This window comes from Chelonia mydas, chromosome 17 (assembly GCF_015237465.2).
Source record: "Chelonia mydas isolate rCheMyd1 chromosome 17, rCheMyd1.pri.v2, whole genome shotgun sequence".
Lineage (NCBI taxonomy): Eukaryota > Metazoa > Chordata > Testudines > Cheloniidae > Chelonia > Chelonia mydas.
Genome location: NC_051257.2, coordinates 10,908,695 through 10,927,731, shown reverse-complemented (window position 1 = coordinate 10,927,731; position 19,037 = coordinate 10,908,695). Strand labels below are relative to the sequence as shown.

The 19,037-nt window shown below is 44.7% G+C and overlaps 1 long non-coding RNA gene across 1 annotated transcript; it reads right to left on the bottom strand.

The window, feature by feature from the left end:
- Positions 1 to 6,328: 6,328 nt before the first annotated feature.
- Positions 6,329 to 10,978, bottom strand: LOC122463195. Its single transcript, XR_006286338.1, has 3 exons — positions 10,607 to 10,978; positions 9,778 to 10,129; positions 6,329 to 7,540 (listed from the first exon to the last, which is right to left on the bottom strand). It is a non-coding gene; the product is annotated as an uncharacterized LOC122463195 (long non-coding RNA).
- Between the last annotated feature and the right edge of the window lie 8,059 nt (positions 10,979 to 19,037).

The following is a 19,037-nucleotide window of genomic DNA, read 5'->3' as shown; positions in this document are numbered from 1 at the left end:
TCTGGAGTTTCCGGCCCTGACTTTGGGTCAATTTTCTATGCTCACAAAGGCAGTAATATTCATTCATAATTAGCATGGATTTTTAAGGCTGCAATTTAGAATTCTGTGTTTGAAAGTGTGATACTAGTAGCATTAGCCCCGTCTTCATCATTCTGCATTACATTCGAGTTGAGATGTCATGAATTCCTTCTTTGCTCATCTCTGTTTCCTCTCTGTGAATGCTAGTTACGTTTCTTCTATTTTCAATTGCATTTTGGTTTCCTTCACATACCGATGGCATCTTCCAGGAGAGGTCCATCGCTTTTAAATGCGTCAGTGAGGGGCTTTCATGCTCCGGTTCATTTTGAGACGTCTGTTTCAGCGTTGGTTTGCCGGAGCTTTCGAGTGACAGGGGCTGGTAGGAAGCAGCTGTGAAGAGTTAAGGGCAGGCATTGAATGGCTCTTGGTCCTTTTTTCAGGGCTATGTTTCCCTGAAAGGTGTCACTAATGAGAGCCTAAAATCCAATGTGTGACAAAACACATTGTTATAGCACGGACGGCCATTATTTGCGCTGAGATGGGAATAATAGGTTTTAATGATAGGTTTTTATTTACTCCCGAGCAAAGCTGTGCTTGGGGAAAACCCACTCTAGACAAAAAAATAAGTTCTGTTTTTGTCAGGCTCGGGAGGTTAATTGAACTCAGTGGCTAGAGAGAGAGCAGATATTGTTGCATTTGTGCTTCGCCCCTCAGCACTGATTTTTGAGTAATTTTAGAACTGGGGAAAGACTGACACCTCTGGAGAATGAAGTCTTCTGTTGAGCTGGGGTGCAATTCACCCCGGTGGGTAGTAGAATCAAAACAAGGGCAATACCTAAGTGGCAATGAGGCCCTTTACTGGCCTTTTGCACAAAGTTAATTTCACCCCCGCCCCCCTCCCAGGGCTGGCCTTAGCATGAGGCAAACTGAGGCGGCCACCTCAGGTGCCAGACTGTGGGGGGAGGGGGTGCCATTAGGACCCAGAGTGTAGAAAATTGTGTCTGCTGCTGGTGCATATGTATTCTCTCTGCTCAATATGCACAGAGATGGTGGAGTGCTGTGCTGGAGGAAGGAGGACACAGGAGACATAACAGGTTGGCAGGAGAAAAGGTGAGAAAGCAGCAGGGGCTGCAGGGACAGAGAGGAGGAGGAGCCTCTCTAGAACCCCTAGGAGCCTGGACTGATTAATACCAGCTTCTAAGGGAGCTTCCTGTTTCCTGCTGCTTCCCTGAACCTACTTGAGGAGAGCAGGCAGTCCACTGAAATAGTAGGAGCCAGTTACGCCCTTAAGACGCTGATATCTTCCCTCACTCAAGCCCTGCTACCAGCCTGCTTATTTGTCCCCTTCAATTGAGCGTTGAGAGCCACTATAGCTGGCACAGAACAGTGGTCATGAGTGAAAGAAGAAAACGCCCCTCTGGGGCAGCATTCAGAAAAAGAAAGAAAGCAAAGAAAGCTTTTCTATCTAAGCAGGAAGGAGCTCTCCTGAGATACATAGACACAAACGTTCACGGTGAGCCTTCCGGCCTCAGTGGTGAGGAGATGCCTGATCTTCCAGTTAGTCAGAGTGCAGGTGACCTGGCAGCTACTGCAGCATCCATATCTCCATCTCAAACGGATGTAACCATGCACATTCCTGAAGAAAAGTGCAGATCAGAGAAGAGTGTGGTGGAGGTACAAGAAACAGCTGCTACTGAGTTTAGTTCCTTAAGTCTAGATGACCCAGGACTGTGGACCCACTTGAGCAGTGGCCTGAGGCACCTCCTTGTACTGCATGGGCCACAGCAAGTGAAAAACTTCATGTTCCCCAAAGACAATGAAAATAGAAGTTTCCATCCAACACATTATTAGTGTGAAATCCCCAATGGTGACAAAGTGGAGAGGCCATGGCTTATGTACTCAAAAACCCAGAATGCTGCATACTGTTTTTGTTGCAAAAAGTCTAATGTTCCACTCACATTGGGTTCTACAGGAACAGAGGACTGGAAAAATCTGGCTAGAAATCTGGCATGCCATGGGAAGGCAGCAAATCACCAGAGCATTCCACAGGTGGAAAGAGCTTGAGATGAGACTAAGGTTAAAGGCCACCATAAATGATCAAGAGAAGATTGCATCAGAGTCTCTTTACTGGCAAAATGTTCTGAAAAGGCTCATTGCCATTGTGAGAATGCTTGCTACCCAAAACCTAGCCCTGCGTGGCACTTCAGATCAGCTGTACGTGCCAAACAATGGAAACTTCCTTAAAATTGTAGAGCTGATGACTGAGTCTGATGCTGTACTCCAGGAGCATCTAAGAAGAGTCACCACCCAAGAAATGTACACACACCACTCCCTTGGAAAAACCATTCAAAATGAGATCATACAGTTACTGGCAACAAAAGTCAAACAGAAGATTGTGGCAGATCTGAAGTCAGCAAGATATTACTCTCTTATTCTGGACTGCACACCTGACATCAACCATATGGAACAAATGACTTTAATGGTGCATTTTGTAACAACAACAGAACCTAGTGAAAATGTCTCTGCAGTGGTGACTGTCAGAGCATTTTCTAGAATGGTTGACATTGATGATACTACAGGAGCAGGTATGACAAATGTGCTTCTTAAAAAGCTGGAAGAGACGGGACTTGCGATGGCTGACATGAGAGGTCAGGGCTACGATAATGGTGCCAACATGAGAGGAAAGAACAGAGGAGTGCGGACACGGATCCGAGAGTTAAACCCTCGAGCTTTTTTTGTCCCATGCAGTTCTCATTCATTGAACTTGGTGGTCAGTGACCAAGCATCAGCTTCTAGTGAGGCTGCTGAATTTTTTAATGTAATTCAAAGCATCTATGTATTTTTATCCACATCAACTCATCAATGGCAAATTTTGAAGCAACATTTGGGAACATCCTCTCTGACACTGAAACCACTGAGTGCCACACGATGGGAAAGTTGAGTGGAGGCAATAAAGCCTATCAAACACCAACTTGGGAAGATAGATGATGCCATAGTTGCCATTATGGAGGATAAGGCTATGACAGGAACTGTTTGTGGGAGAACAGTGGCAGAGGGAAATGGAATCACCAGAAACATACATAACTCCAAATTTCTGTGTGGCTTAGTGTTGTGGCATGACATACTGTTTGAAATAAATGTTGTAAGCATGAGACTCCAAGGTGTTGACCTTGATATATCTGGAGCAATGGAACAACTGGACAAAGCAAAGTCATACCTACAGTCTTACCGGTCAGATGAGGAATTTCAAAACGTTCTGAAGAGTGCACAGAAGTTGGCAGAGGAACTTCACACTGAAGCTATTTTCCCACCCATTCAAAAATACAAGAGTCACAGAAGAAGACATTTTGATTACGAGGCACAGGATAATCCCATCAGAGACCCCAAACAACTATTCAAAGTTGAATTCTTTAACTAGGAGCTAGATAGTGCAATACAGTCAGTTGAAGAACATTTCAAGGAACACAGCAGTATATTTGGGATGTTGTATGATATTCCAAAACTCCTCACTATACCTAAAGAAGACCTACACCAGCAATGCAGGGCACGAGAGACAGTGTTGGCACATGATGACATGCACGATATTGATGCGAGTGATTTAGGTGATGAACTGAAAGCCCTTTCTAGATACATTTCAGCAGGATCGACTCCAAAGGCTGTTCTGGAATATATGTGCACAAATAAGATGACCACCCTCTTTCCAAATGCTTTTGTTGCTCTGCGCATACTTCTAACACTTCCTGTAACAGTTGCCAGTGGAGAACGCAGTTCTCCAAGCTGAAGTTAATAAAAACACATCTACATTCCACAATGACTCAGGAGAGGCTGGTCGGCCTTACAACCATCTCAATAAAGCACGAGCTGTCCCAGACTGGACCTTTAGTTAAAATCTTTGCAGCCAAGAAGGCACGGAAAGCACCACTTTGATTATTCAAACAGATAAAAATGCCAGTGTTTACTATGCAGACAAGAAAAGTTAAAGTTAAGTGTTACTTAAAATTTTTGAACAAGGCATTTTAAGTTGTTAGTTCTTCTTTATTGGGGTAGATAGCAGAGCAGTACCATGAGAGGAGCAGAACAGGAAGAAGGCAGAACTGAGACCTTTCTAAGTTTTTGCCCAAGCGAGGGCACATGGGGGCATCATTTGAGCTCCCCTCCTCAGGTGCCAAAATGTTGTGGGCCGGCCCTGCCCCCACAAAGAAAGTAAGGCATGGTTACTTTCCCCAAGCTGCTTTACCAATGTGCTGCCACCATGATTTAGAGCAGGGGTCTCAAACTCAAATGACCACGAGGGCCACATGAGGACCAGTGCATTGGCCCTAGGGCCGCATCACTGACACCCCACCCTTGCTGCCCCCTGCCCCGCCCCCACTCCACCCCTTCCATAAAGCCCCGCCCCCACCATGCCCCCAGGGGGAACAGGAGGGGTGCAGGACGTGGCGGGGGCTCAGGGCAGGGAGTTGAGGTGCAGGAGGTGTGCAGGGTACAGCAGGGGGCTCAGAGCAGGGAGTTGGGGTGTGGGGTGCGGGAGGGGTGCAGGGTGCGGCAGAGGGCTCAGGGCAGAGAGTGCAGGAGGGGTGCAGGGTGCGGCAGGGGGGTGGGGTGCGGCAGGGGGGCGGGCAGGGAGCTGGGGTGCTGGCTCCGGCCCGGCGCCACTTACCTAGAGCGGCTCTGGGGTGGCAGCGGCATGCACCGGGGCCGGGGCAGGCTCACTGCCTGCCTGCCTGCCCTGGCCCCGCACTGCTCTGCTCTGCTCCAGGAAGCAGCCAGAACCACGTCCTTGCGGGTGGGCGGGGGCACACGGCTCTGTGTGCTGCTCCTCCAGGCACCTCCTCCGAAGCTCCCACTGGCTGCGGTTCCCCGTTCCCGGCCAATGGGAGCTGCGGGGGGCGGTGCCTGGAAGCAAGAGTAACGCGCGGAGCCGTCTTCCCCCCTCTCCGGGGCCGCAGGGGCACGGTTCCGGCCGCTTCAGGGAGCGCCACGAGGTAGGCAGAGGGGTGCGCGGGAGCAGGGGGCGCAGGGAGCTTGGCGGGCCGCACGAAAGAACCCCGTGGGCCGCGTGTTTGAGACCCCTGATTTAGAAGGACATGACTCTTGAGGCAAAATGGTCATTCAGTATTCATGATCGTTCACTCCTGGAACATGCTGCTAAGACGGCCAACAAGGCTGCTAATGGCTGCTACGTGGTTTATTTGTTTTTAGTGATGTGGGCATCTGTTCACTAGGAACTGGGCTGAGACCCATCACATTTGTTTCACACTAGTTGCTGAATGGACATCAGATGCTAATGAGACAGCTGCCATCTTGGCCAACAGCAGGGATTGAACAGGAAATCTCTGGAGCTAAAAGCAAGAGTCAGGCTCTCTAGTGAAGCCTTCCACCCCACTTATTCACCTGCGTAGGGTTAGAAGGGTATGTGCTATACCTTATACCTGATACAATGACGGTGGACAAAGTATGGGACAGAAGTGCCACGCTTACATGGATCCAGTGACTCAACCCACGCCCTGCGTACGGGGTGCAGATGGTACTATTCCAACACACAGCCTTGAGCAGAGGCAACAAAAGTCTGCATTGCTACGATGCAGTCTACTCAGAGATTAGAGGAATAAATTCTATGTGCCCACTCCTTGTTAGTTCCCCACACAACTGGGGACTGTGTAAAGGGGGTAAATTTCACTCCAGCTACACCAGTTATATTTTGAACTATACCCCACCCCCAATCCTCCAAAAAAACCCTGTCATTGTTAATTGTCCTGATCTACAAAAGCTTTTTAAAGGAAAATAACAGCAGTGTGAAGCAAAAAAAAAAACCCCCCCTCAGATGACAACTTCTTTGCAAGTTACAGCCCAGTGTAATTTTAAACTAGCAAATAATAGAATTCTAAAAAAATAGGATTTATAAGGAGAACAGCAGCTAAAGCCTCATACCCATAAACAGCCTAATCTCTTCTAATGCCTGAATAGGTTCAAAATACACAACTGCTGTAGTAATACTTCATTTTTTCTAATAATGAGAAGTAGTTGAATAGCGCAGTAAACATAAGCCCTGAAGTCTCACGATCAAATGTATTATAGGAGCTGTTTGAAAATAAACCAGCTTGAATACTTTGCTCTTTCTTTTAACGATTAAGAACTTTCCATGCTCATTTAGGAGAAGATTTCCAATTTTCAGAGACCTGCCGTAGAGAAAATTGGAAATAAAAAGTTGAAACCGCAGTTATAAAATGCACAAAGAAGCCTATAATGCAGTGAAATACAGTGCAGTAGTCATGGCTCATGTGGCAAAATTAATATAATGTATCGTGTATTGTAAACAATTGTATTAGTTCTGTTCCAATGGCAATAATTATATGATAGAGTTAACATGGAAATGGTATTTTAGCGTGGTCCACATAGCATAAGCAGCTGAAATAATCCTATTACAAAGAGACACCAGATTTACTGCTCCTTCTGTATTTTTTTGCATGGGGTGTTCCAGTTAATGAGTTTAAACAGAAAGTTATCAGGAAAATGGCAATCAAGGATGGCACTGAGGGGGTAAGAATTCAATAGATCCAGCCAAATCAACTTCTCCGAAAAGCAATATTAGAATGTAGTATCCAAATGTCCTCTGGGAGTGTCGTTCATTTAATCCCCAGTTGAAAGGAGTAGTGATGCATCACCCAGTTCATCTCATTGCACAAGTACATCTTTATGACCATATTACCAGTTGAACATTTTTAAGTTGCTCCCTATCCCAGAGGGAAAACCACTCTCACAAGGCAGTCGCTGCATAATCGGGCCATCACCATCACAAAGAGGAAAGCTGAATATACCTGCCTGCTTCACTTCTTTTACCTCTTAAAAATAATGGGCCAGATTCCTCAGCCGGTATTCTGCATGTAGCTCCATTAACTACAGTTGACACCAGCTGAGGATCTGGCTTAATCTGTTTATTTCAGAAGGACTGTAGTGATTTCACAGATTTTTAGATACGCTTTGGGGTCAGATTATCAGGTGGTGGTATAAATTGTGTATCAGGTGGTGGTGTAAATGTAGTGTTGCTATGCCAGTTTACACCACTTGAGGATCTGGGCCTTAAGCAGAGGGGAGAGGGCGAAATAACATCTGAAATTCACTCTGGGAAAATCCAGTCCGCACAGGGAGTGTGTTGGGTGTTGTAGAACACACTGCCATCTACTGTTTCAGTTACCCTTGAAGATATACCTATGTTTTCTACACAGTTATTAAAATTGGATGTAGAGGTTAATTAACATTAGGACGGATCGACCTTGTCTCCAGAAGTAGATGTCACCTAATTTTCAAAGTGCTTATTTTACTCAAAACCATAAGTAAAGGAATAATTCTTTATTCCTAACTCACTGTGGTAAAACATGTACAACCATGTCCACTCTGTCCTGCATTCGCTGATAAATTACAGGTGTTAAGTAACTACGGAAATATGACTCCGCTGCTTGTCTTTTAGGGATATCTTCTCATGCTCCGCTCTTCTTCAGAGGACAGTCTTTACATTTGTTCCCTGGTAATGAGAACAAAGCTACTATCAATCTGAAATGTTAAGAATGTTTCTTCCCCCTCCCTCCCGCATTCTATTCCCTTTACACAAGAGTGCTGGGAATGTGTTCTTGGGACAGAATGAGCCTTTATCCCTCGATGTAACTCCACTGGATTCAGTGGAGTTACATGAGGAATGAATCTGGCCCACAGTCTCCCAACAGATGGATGGTCATACTGGACCAGCTCCTTAGCTGGTGTAAATCATTGTGAGCACATTGAAGACACAGTTAGGCTGACATATGCCAGCTAAGGATTTAGCCCAGTGTTCTCAGAGAGCAGACAGATGGTCCTTTCTAGTTGGATACATTTACTATAGTCTAAAAATGTTTTGACCTTTGAATGTGTCTTTCAAAAAAACAAAACAAAAAAAAAAAAAAACCCCCACGTTGGTCTATATTTTTGAAAGTAACTAGTGGTTCTGGATGCCTCAAATCTGGGGACCAATTTGATGCATCTTAGAGGCCTGATTTGCAGAAAGTGCTAAAAATCAGGCTTCTTTAAGGCATCCTAAAACGGAGGTACTCAAAATCACTAGCCACTTTGGAAAATATAGAATTAACAATATCTGCATCTTTCTTACAGCATTGTATCTGTAGATCTGAAAGTGCTTTACAAAGGTATCATTACTCCCATTTTACTGATGGGGAAAATGAGGCACGGAGTGGTGGCTGACTTGCCCAAGGTCACTCAATAGGCCAGTGGTAAAGGTAGGAATTGAACGCAGGTCCCCTGAGTCCCAGTCCAGTGCTGTATCCACTAGGTAGCACGAGCATAGGTGAAGAGAGGCAAATGATTGCAATCTTTATAAAGAGCCAGGCAGCCCTGCTGTGCACCAAGCTAGAGCAACCTGCTGTTCCTTCACCAAATTAGGGCCCTGATCCTGAAACTGACTGTGTGTGGACAGACTTCTGTGCCTGAGTGGGGTCCCATTTTAATCAGCGGGGCTCTCTGTGGGCTCATGCACTCATTCACAGTCAATTCCAGGATCAGTGTCTAGCCATGTAATAAAGCCCCTGCTGCTTCAGGGCATGAATCCCAGGCTGACATGGCAGTCCTCAAAGTAGCTTAGCTATTCATCCTGGTGCTCTTCTCTCCATCTCTTTCTTCGCTAGCATTGGTAGGTGCTGCTTGAACAGCTGGTCCTGACCATAATCACTGACCCCGCAGAATGCAACATCAAGGCTAGATACTCCCTCCTTCAGTGTGGAGCGGAAGGTCAATTTAACTTCTCAGGATGTTTGTTGATCTAAGGTGGGCTCCTCTCTTTCATCATCATCCTATTTTCCCCGAGTGGTGCTCCATTGGAAACTCATCATGAGACAATATTTCGTTGACAGTAAGTACAGAATATATAAAATACAGAGTCTCCTTAGTCCGTATGTCTCTTTAAGAAAATATATGTGCAATCAGGTAAAGAGTTGGAGGGGTTTTATTAAATCCCTCGTATGAGCAGAAGAGTTGGCGGGGGAGTTAACAATGTTCTGTAGGATCTGAATTACCTTTTTACTATATACCTTACATTGTGTGTGTGTGGGGGGGGCGGGGGGGTTAGTGAGGTATCATGAATAAAAACAGGAGCAGGAAATAACTTAAGCCATTTCTACACTAGACTTCTGCAGCCTTAGCTTTTATTGGTCAGAGGTGTGATCCCTTACCTACCTAGCCTTGCTGGCACTTAGTGCAGACACAGTTATATCAGCAGTGCTCACTTTTGCTAGGATAGCTTGTTTCACTCATGGGGAGTGGTTTTTACTGACAAAGTGAAGCTTTGTCAGAATAGCTGTGTCCACTAGAAGTGCTTTGCTCACATAGGATATACCAGTCTAGCGCTCCTAGAGTAGACAGAGCCTCACACTGATATGTGTGTTAGTGGATTGCTGAAGCCTAGATTTTTTTCCCCTGCATGTGGATTAACTCTGTGTGAGTTTCCTCAACAATTATTCTGGGGCAGGGTTTTCCTCCCCTACTGCATTGTTCTGCCCCCAAGCCTCATATATGTAGGAAATCTTCCAGAGATAAAGATCCTTATCATAGAATATCAGGGTTGGAAGGGACCTCAGGAGTTTATCTAGTCCAACCCCCTGCTCAAACCCTAACCCTAACCCCAAGCCCCAATTTTTGCCCCACATCCCTAAATGGCCCCCTCAAGGATTGAACTCATAAGCCTGGGTTTAGCAGGCCAATGCTCAAACCACTGACCTATCCCTCTTTATGGAGGCCCTAGCTGCTCTTCCTTGTTCGGTGGCCTCATGTTTTCAGTGGAGCAGAGGGACTTCCCCAGCCTGTATCTAACTCAGAACCTCCCTTCGAGAGAGCCCCGAAGACAGAGGAACTCTGCTGGAAAAGCAGTACCGCCCGCAGCTTTGTTAACTTCCCTGTGGCACTAGCAGCAGGAGAGGCAGTCATTTCCCACGTGCAGTCGTCAGCCAGTTACACCCACTCCTTGGTCTGCACCAGCTAAAGAGGTCTGAGCTGTAGCTGCATTGCAGTGTTATCTCAATGTCCAGGGAAGACTTTTCATCACTGGGCACTTGCAGTCAAGGTCTTCTGGCTGAAAATTCATTATCAGCTTAGTGTCAAATACACCTTCATGTATTCTAGTATTACCCGATCCCTGTGGATTGTTTGGATCATATCTTAGTCACCCAATATGTCTTAAATTGTTTATACTATGGTTTTTACATTGCAAAGAAAACACTTATCCTATGGCAATGCTGACATCACATTAAGTAGTGCCATTTCCTCTCCCTATCACGGCAGCTCATACCAATGAGATGAAAGAGTTGCTTCCTTTTTTTAATACACAATTCCTCTGCAGACAGTGCCTTCATCCTGTACACTAGCACATCATGGGTGAATCCTGGCTCCATTAAAATTCAATGGTAAAACTCCCACTGATTTCCGGGGGAGCCAGGATTTCACCCCATGTATTTCTGGGCTACGTATTTGGGGTTATAACTAGGCCCAGCACCAGACCTCTGCCCCTCCACTTAAGTCCCACTCAAAACATGGCTTAATTGGGGCTTACCTGGGTCTTGTGTAAAAGATGTAAATTGCACCCTATAAACCAGAGTAAATTTGCAATTGTAGAGATCTTGGTTCTCCCTTTCCAGCACAAGCTGAAGTGTCTGAGTAATGTTTTAAATCCTCCTTCCCTTCTCCCTTTGTGCTAGGTAATTATTCATTTGTAGTTTATTAGCTAATTATAAATGTGTGCTGGTATTTTAGGAGGCAAGAACCACTTAAGTTAAGAGTAATTATGTGGGTTTGGCCTGATTCTTTGTATGTGGCTTTTCTTTTTCTTTTCTTTTTTTTTCATGAACACTTTTCTTATTTTTAGGTGTAGTAGCTGAAAATATTAAAAACATCTATTGATTGATCTTGTCAAACACTGATGTGTAGACCCATGTTTCATTCATGGCAGGCTTTGCAATTGAATTAATTGAGGTTAATGAATTTGGGGTTATTGGAGTACAGTGGAAAGAGTGGCATCTATAAAGGAGGTTGTAAATGGAGAGAGAAATGTTGGCTGGTTGAGTGGATACATGCTAGTTAGTTTTAAAATATAATGATCATGCTTAGCTCTCCTGGAGCACTTTTTAGCCATAGAACTCAAAGTACTTTACAAAGTATGTTAAGGATTATTATCCCCATTTTACGTCTGGGGAAACTGAGGCACGGAAGTGTAGTGCTTTGCCCAAGATCAGAGCTGGGAACAGAAAGTCTTCAGTTTAACTACAGAATAGGTACATCACAGAAAGAGAGTGGCAACAGCAGCAAAGTCGCATGGGTCTCAGTGGGTTAAAAGAGCCTGAGGAAATGATCCATCATTTTTCTCAGATGGCTACAGGTGAAGTATAATGTCAAAGCTTCGCCTCATGATTGACAATGAGCTGCCTGGTCAGTTGTAGCCCTGGTGCTCCATGGGCCTGATCCAAAGCCCATTGAAGTCAATGGGAGCCTGCCCTTTGACTTTGCTGGGTTTGGGGTCAGAGACCACATAGGGTTGGAAAGGTGGGAGGGGAAGACCAAGACTGTAGGGAGAAGGCTAATTGAATGTTTCTTCTCATTCCTTGCCCTCTTCAGCCCCTCTGCCATCCAGTGGAAATTTAACATTGTCCATGTGGCTAGATCCTCAACTAGCATAAATCTTCATAGACTTCAATGGCGGAGCTATGCTAATTTTTGTCCAAGCTGAGAATCTGGTCCATAAGACATCTCTCCAGCTTATTGTACTACATATGACCTGAATGGTGCACAGTAAAGGCTAGACTTTTTGCAATGAAAAATATACATATTATTTGATGTGTTCTTGTAAAAATTATTGTAACTTAGTTTTCACTGAGCAATAATCTGTATTATGGTGGGGGTTGGAGAAGTTTGGTTTCTAAGGGATTTTGACCTCAGCATTACTAGTTTATGGTAAAGAAGAAAAGGCACTGAAGGGGAGTTTGTTTCACTTGAAAATTAGCCCGAAGGAAAATGAATCTTCAATTCAAATTTAATTAAAAACTGATGAACCGAAAGCCTTTCAGTGGCTCTATGCGATTCTGTTCTTATAAAACAAGAACATGATGCTCAGGAGCAGTAAGAAGAAAATAAACACAACAGATTAAAAATTAAAAACCAGATGAAGAAGGGCCAAACTAATTTCTGTTCTATATCCATTGGCTTGAGCAGATTTACATCAGGGCTGAATTTAGCTCCTTATGTTTCAATAAGTGTTTGGGAAACGATCGGAGAGGAAAACTTGATACATGTTATCTCACCAGAATCAAAACTTTTAGGGGCCTTGCATTCAGAACTGAGTATTACAGGGAAAATGCTCATAGCTTTGGTTATTAGTTAGTGACTTGGAAAAGGGGCTGGCTCTGCAATCCTTATTTACAAAAGTGAATAATCCCATAGAAATTAGCCCTCGTGATTAAGGAGTGGGTACTGATCTGAGTACGGTACTATATAGCATGATTCGGGGTGGTGGAATTAGGAGCCAGATACTCAGATGGTGTAAAATGCCATAGCCCCGTAGAGATCAATGGAGCTTATGTCAATTTACACCAGCGGAGGGCCTGGCTCTGCTCCTTTGAGAACAAACACTAACTAAAATGGATACGTGCTGCAAGTAAGCTAGTCAGAAAAGGTCATCTCCCTCCAATATTTATTTATTGTGCTTGTGTGTAACTGACAACTTTCCATTAAATGGTTATTTTCTCCATCTCTTGAAGTCTTCAGGTCAAGACTGGATGCCGTTCTGTTTTAGTCAGCATAAGTGACTGGGCTCAATACAGGCTTGACTGGATGAAATTCTATGTCCTGTGTTATCCAGGAGGTCAGAAGAGATTGTCTAGTGTGGGCTCTTCTGGCCTTAAAAATCTATGACTGTAGAAAATCTATTATTTCAGATCACTTGTTCCATTTTAAATAATTATCTGCGGGGCTGTTTATTGGATTTTCTGCTACTTGTGAGTTCATAGGATGTTTTCTGCATATTTTAAATTAGTAGACTGTGATGGTTCACAGGGTGCCCAAGATGGGGTGTCACCTTCTTATGCCCCACCCTCTCCTCCAGTGCTTAACTGGGTGTCAGCTCCCTGACACATTCAGCCTGTCAGCCACCAAGACAATCTCCTCTGGGCTACACCAGGCCTTACTTTGCCTCCCAGGGTAACAATAGATGCAGCCCACTCCCCAAGCCCCTTTGAAGCATTCCCCTGTAGTGTTCAGCCCCTTGTCCACCGAACACTTCCAGGAATACCAGATATCCTGTTAGGGTTGCCAACCTTCCAGGATTGGCCTGGAGTCTCCCGGAATTGGCATCCAGCTCTCAGTGACTATTGAAAGCAATCCAGGAGAGTTTAATAGGATAGTTTAAGAAAATGACATTGTCACGTTGGGAGGAAAAAATCTCTGAAGAATAGCTTTGGTCAGAGTTGGCAACCCTATATACTGTCCCCAAAAGAACAGGGCACACACCAGCTTGCCTGACCCTGAGTGGAATCGGATCCTGGCTAACCTCACAGGACAGAGACAGATTTATCGTAAAAGCAATCACAAGTGTATTATCAAAGCCGCAGACTGAAGAGCTAGTCAGTAAGGATAACGGAAACAGAAAGGTTATGTATAAAACAAAATCATAACACGCTTTCTAGAGACTAAACTTCACTTTAACAAGCTAACCATCTGTCTAAAGAGGCTTGTCTCAGCCCAAATGTCCTTTGCAGCATTTCCGTCCAAGGTTGGTAGGAACCCTGTTTTTGTCAGTATAAATGTACTGTCCGTTTACTTTCTCGGTGCCTTATATTCTCCAAAGTTCATTGCCTGTCCCCTGAGACAGGACAGCATTCTGTGGTTCAGTCTCCTGTGTCTTATCTCCCTGTTGACTTCCCATTCCCCTTTGACTTTTTATGTAAATAGGGCTTCCCTTTTGCTGGCTAAATGTACATGTGAACTAAGATAGACACGGGAATATACATACATCCTTTGTCTAACAGAAACCAGTTTGTCAACCCTGCCTTGATTCAGACTTTAGGAACTTATTTTCACTATACTTCTTACTCCATATCTGCACATACATTTCACAACACTGTTAATGATCAGTGTGGCCCTGGCCTTCAGCGAAGACCTCACATGACCTCATCTATGGATAAACACCATGAAAGCAGTGTGCTAGGTGTAGTGAGATTGTGAGGCATTAGGAGTTGCAGTTACACCACAGTGAACCCTTTGCCAGGTGGCACCAATGGGCCCCTGTGTCACATAGGCCATTTGCTATGATCCAGTGACCTAGGACTTGTTGTTTAACCAGGGATGTTGGAGATCTAAAATTAGACAAAAATTGCAGTGAAAATATTTGAAGTAAGTTTTGTAATACATTTGCTGGCTAAAGTTTTATGAGTGAAGCTGAGATTCTAGTGTGGCATTTTGCTGGGCTTGTTTCTCTTCATCATACTGAAAATTTAAAACCAATTTTCCCACTTCATATAGCCATGAAGTACTGGTCCTAATCCTTGAGTTAGCTGAGCTGTGCTCAGCATGTGAAACGATGAGCGGGGGAGCTGACAAAGGTGATTGTGTATGTCACCGTTATACCTAACGCCCATTCCTGGAGCTGGCTGAGGGACAGTGCAGCCCCTGGTGAAGAGAGAGCAGCTGCAGCTTGCACTGGGGGCAGTTTGCACTGGTTGGTCATGGCCCCAATAAGCTGTTACACCAATTGACTGTCACCAAAGCAGAGCAGTCTCCAGCCATATCCTCCCTCCCCACCCCCATGCTATTCACACCAGCTGTATTGCACCTGAGAATCCCCCCATACAAAGGGAATTCTGACCTGCCTGCTTGGGTCAGCCTTATGGTACTTTGGTACTGTCCGAGCAGTGCAAGAGGGCTGTTTCAGGGGCCTAGATCCCAACTGCTGTTTGTATGTACAGTATGGGAGAAATGCCCTGTCTTTACTGCCTCCTCGCCGCTTCATTTTATGATTTCTATCTTGGACGCTTTGTCACTAGCAGCATGGGTGGAGGCTCAGGCTAGCCTCCCAAGTACAAACACACCTGACCCGCTGGGTAGGTATTCAGCTAACCTGAGCTGCCCTGTGTGCTGCCGCGGCCATGCTGCTATTGTTAGCATGCTACCTCGAGCAGAGCTAGCAAGTCTATCTACCTGTGCTGGGAAACACACATTCAGCCGTGGGGTAGACAGACCCTTAGGCATTGCAACAGATGGCCCGAGGCAGAAACCTAGGTGCCTAGGGAACTTTTATGGCAGGAATTTAGGTGCTGAGTGAGTTTAGGTGCGGATGGGGTTAGGCAGCAGCTGAGTGGGAGTTCTGTGGGTTGCCAAGGTGCCTAAATCTGGGATTTAAGCTCCTAAATCCCAGATCCTCAAGGGTATTTAAGTGCCTACATCCCTCTATGGATTTGGGCTTTCGTATGTGAGCAGAGCAACGGGTTTTCTCCTCCCTGACTCGCTGATTTGCAGCTGGGGCTGGAAAGAGGATGTAAGGAAGAGGAATGTGAGAGTGAGTTGCTGAAGCATGTGGTTAACTGGGATCTATCTGCTTTCTAGTTAAGGCACTGTCTGCATGAAAGATTGTTTAATTTTTATTTTAAAAGAAATGTATTCTCATTCATTTAATTCACCCCTGTACTCCAAGGTGCTCCACCATTCTTCCTGTTGATATGTTGTTATATCTTCTTTGTTCCCTTGTAACTACAGCATCAATACGCAGCAAGTTATACAAGGCAGGCTTAACATACTGCTGCAATGACTTTCATTACTATAGGGGTCCTGCTTTTGCTCGAAGATTGCTGATGCAATCCTTCTATATGCGCCCGGGGAGGTGTTTCATAATACTATGCAAGATATATGAAGCGAATCCACAGAGATGTGCAGATTTGTTTCTACTTTGTAGGACTGTTTAGCTATTTATCCATACTATTCCACTATGCTGTAGTCATTGGTCAGAGTGAGAGTGAGAATGACTCTGTAGCCCAGTGGTTAGGGCATTCACCTGGGACGTGGGAAACTCGTCTCACTGCTCCAACCACTCTCTTACTATGTATCCAGAGTTCAACAGAAGAGACTGAGGGAGCCCCGCATCAGAAAATCCCATAGCTCAGTGGTTAGAGCACTCGCCTGAGAGGTGGAAGAGCCCTATTCAAATGCTTTCTCTCCCTTTGGCAGAGAAGGGGGAGATGGACCTGGGTGTCCAACATCCCAAGTGATGGCTCCAACCACTGGGATAAAAGTTATAAGGTGGGCACCACCTGCTCCTCCAGCCATTTTGCATGGAGCGAGGTAGGCCCCAACTCATTCCATCAAAAAGCCAGTTAGGTGCCTAAGCCCCTTGACTGCAGGCAGCAGGCTCCCATTCGCAGATCGCTAACCTGACATGGGCGCCTCCCTGCAGTATGGATTTAGACACCTATCTCTGAGAGAGGAGTGGGGCTTGGCACACACCCCTCGCTTTGGAGGCTCCCGGCCTAGCAGGCTGGCTTTTGTAGATCACATTCTTAGGCCCCTCTCTCTCCCCATTCATTGTATAGGGAGACTAGACACCTCACTCAGCTTTGTGGATCATAATGTTGTTCCTGTGATTATTTTTTCCCCTATATTCAATATTGCACATGAAATCCCTTCGTGGATCCCGTCCCTTTTCTCTTATGAGGATCAGGCGCTAGAGGGGAACATGTAACACATTGAACCAGTGGATTGTATTTGCATTCAGAAGCGTTCACAGACATTTTCCTGAGAGAGAATCATAGGACTAACCCCGTATTAATTGACAGTTCCAATGCAGCACCCGTCTTTGACACCATTTTTCTTTGACCAGTCTCCTATGACTAACTTCAATTAGAGACAGTAGTTCTGATGAGAGATAGAGAGAGAGAGTGAATTCTTAAAAAGCTGCCTAGCTATTTTTAATGGGGAAAAGAAATGCACAGCTTAGTGAAGAAACCAGCAATGCCGAATTTGCATACGGTTCCTTTCAAATGAGGTTTCAGACTCTTAAAAGTGCAGATGACAGAAAGGTTCATCTGAATCCCTTAACCTTTCTGAGTGGATTCTGTAACTTCACTCTCAATTTCTGGGGTGAGGTGATCTATATATAGAAAAAACCCTTCACAAAACAGCCTTGAACAGACCTGTACCTAAGATTATAAAGCTAAATACCAGAATCAATCTGCATTTTAATACAGGATGGGGGGGAACCAGCACATCATGCTTAAAGTTTGCTGTCCTGTAGATGTTCATATGGAAACTTTGGCAAGAAAGTTTTGAGTAAGAAAGCAAGAGTCATTCCTATTGTGTTACATTATTTCTTATTGTATTTTCACAAAAATAGAACAGCTTCACTGCATCAACATTTGTAAAAACAGCCCCTAGAAAGCTGATGGAAGGAGAGATGAACTGATAAGGGGTTAAATTCTCCTTTCATTTACACCAGACTCAATCCACTAATGACAGGAGAATTATTCTAGATCAGTGGTTCCCAAACTTTAACAACCTGTGAACCCCTTTCACTAAAATGTCAAGTCTCATGAGCCCCCTCCTGAAAATGAATATTTCCAGGGATTTTCTCCTTTACCTGAGTATAAATTATAAAAACAGTGATCTTGGAAATATAAATTTGTTTTATGACATGCTTATTACACACTATTTATTATTAATTATTATTTATCATTACAGTGTTTTTATTACATTATGAAAAAGGCAACACTCTTCCAAGATCTCACTTTCGTAGCTTGTATCACTTTGAATAAGCCTGTTATAAGACAAGGCTCCTAGGTTTCATCAAGGAGTATCAGATGTGAAACAGCATGAAGGTATTTAAGAAGCCAACTCAAAGAGTTGCTCCTAAACAAGCATTCAGGTCTTGAGCAGTCCAGGCAAATGATGCACGTTACAACAAAGCTTAAACTTGTTCTTCATAATAATTTTTAAAAACAGCAAAAAATATCCACCTCCCTTTCCATTTCTTATGAGGAGTCTTGAAGTTTAAATCTCCTCAGTGTGGTAGATATGATTGCTTTGATCTGCTTAGCTCTTGGAAGTCCAGGGGTTCCGGGCTGCTGGCCCCGTGCTGACCGGGGTCCCTTGGGACAGCTCTGTCCGCCATTTGGGAATTTTTTCCCGAGAACCACCTGTAACATTTTGCAAACCCCCAGGGGTTCATGAACCCCAGTTTGGGAACCACTGTTCTAGATTAATACAGAGTAACTGAGAGACAACTTTAGCCCAAGATCTTGGGAAATTCTCTTCTCTCCCATGAGTAATGAGGATTTTTGCACCTCGGGGTAATCAATGACAGGGCCAATTTCAGCTAGTGACCTACCAAAAGCATAATCTGATTATTAGTGGTGGTGAGCTGTGGCTACAGTGGTGGAGTTGTTTGGAATCTGGTTCCAGAGTGCTGGATGCTGAAGGAATGAGGAAACATAACACAGCCTAACCACGCTGATTTATATCTGAAGGCCTCGACTGATTATAGCATGTTACATAACTCACGTGCCTTCAGCTTCGGTTGACCTTTATGTTTACAGGCCAAGAGCCTAAGGGGACTATTACGGTGTAGTACTTCTGTGAAGCAAGCAACTTAATTCAATGAAAGAGAGAGAGACTGGCAGGGTGCAAGGCTTCCAAATAGATGTATGGGGAGAGATGGTGTGATTCTTGATGCCCACTGGTGGAGGGCACCAGGGCATATGAGGTTACAGGGATCCCCAAAAAAGGGCCCAGTAAAGTCTCTGCTGAAAGCATGGGTCACATTTCTCAATGGTTATGAAGACCAGTGTACGTGCAGATAATGGGTAAGGAGTTATTGTATGTATGTATCCTGAAAATTACACTTATGAGGCCTTGTAATGAAAGGCGGGTCATTCACAGGTAGCATGCGTTGAGACAGACTTCTCCAGACAGGAGGTGGAAGACACTTATCTCCTTGGTTGACCATTGTGTAA